This window comes from Rhea americana, unplaced genomic scaffold (assembly GCF_003343005.1).
Source record: "Rhea americana isolate MKP2758 unplaced genomic scaffold, rheAme1 scaffold_161, whole genome shotgun sequence".
Lineage (NCBI taxonomy): Eukaryota > Metazoa > Chordata > Aves > Rheiformes > Rheidae > Rhea > Rhea americana.
In genome coordinates this window covers 2091802-2093390 of record NW_028185717.1, presented here as the reverse complement: position 1 = coordinate 2093390, position 1589 = coordinate 2091802, and positions in this window count along the sequence as shown.

Below are 1589 nucleotides of genomic sequence, written 5' to 3'. Positions count from 1 at the left end.
TTGCCTGGAAAGGAACTGAGCAGGACTTTCTTTTCATTTTACCTAACTACAAAAAAGGCAAGGGCTAGTGTCCAGGAACATCATCCCTGCACTTAAGATGGACAAACCTCGAAGTTTTCATTCATCTTGCCCCAATATCTTCAGCATGTCTTACGGTGAGATTGACCACACACCCGTTCACTTGTTATGGACGGAGAGGTACTTTTAACAAGCATAAAACTTGTATTTAATTACATCTCACATTTCAATTTACTAGTCATCCTGAACAGAAGACCACCTCTTCACAAATCAGATCAATAAAAAGCTCAGAAATACAATTTATTGCTCATTTTGAACAGATCACCTCTCCACAAATCAAAAAAAAAAAAAAAAAAAAAAAAAAAAAAAAAAAAAAAAAAAACAGAAATATTTGACATGAAAGAAAGATTTTCGTGAAAGAAAGATTTTCATAACAGCAATCTACCACACTACGAATCTGACTTTGATCCTCTGATGGATTGTAATCTAATGCCCTTAAAAAAGTGATAATGCTAGTTTACTGGCCGAGTTCCTCTTTCCTCCTCATGTTTTATTTTCCCTTCACTGCTCTTTATCCATCTGTCAGGTTCTACCAAGTATTGAACATCTGACTAGAGAGGAGAAAGCAGAATGCAATAGAAGTTGATTACTAGCCCAAAGCAGACTTTGGGCTCTTCAGAGACCTACTTGGAGGAGTCTCATCGGTTAAGGCCCTAGAAGGAAGCAGGGTCCRTGAGAGCTGGCTAATATTCMAACATCACTTCCTCCAAGCTCAAGAGTGGTGCATCCCTCTGAGTAAGAAGTGCAGCAAAAGGGGCAGGAGACCTGCATGGGTGAGCAAGGGGCTCCTGGCCAAATTCAGACAGAAGAGGAAAGTAAACAGACTGTGGAAGAGGGGACAGGCTGCTTGGGAGGGTTACAGGAATGCAGTCAGAGTAKGTAGAGATGYKRCAAGGAAGGCTAAGGCCCAGCTGGAATTGAGTCTGGCAAGGGATGTCAAGGAYAACARGAAGRGCTTCTTCARATACATCAGTAGCAAGAGGAGGACTGGGGAAAATGTGGGCCCACYACTGAATGGGGCRGGGGCCCTGGTGACARGGGGTACAGAGAAGGCAGAATTACTGAATGCCTTCTGTGCTTCAGTCTTCACTGCTAAGGGCAGCCCTCAGGAATCCTGCAGCCTGGACGTGAGGGAGAAAGTCTGGAGAAGGGAAGACTTTACTTTGGTTGAGGAGGAAAGGRTTAGAGACCTTCTGGGCAGGCTAGGCATCCTCAAATCCATGGGCCCAGATGGGATGCACCCACGGGTACTGAGGGAGCTGGCGGATGTTGTTGCCAGGCTGCTCTCCATCATCTTTGAAAAGTCCTGGAGAACTGGAGAGRTGCCTGAGGACKGGAAGAAAGCCAATGTCACTCCAGTCTTCAGAAAGCGCAAGAAGGAGGACCCAGACAACTATAGGCCAGTCAGCCTCACCTCCATCCCTGGAAGGGTGATGGAACAGCTCCTTCTGGATGTCATCTCCAGACATATGGAGGATAAGAAGGTGATCAGGAGCATGGATTCACCAAGG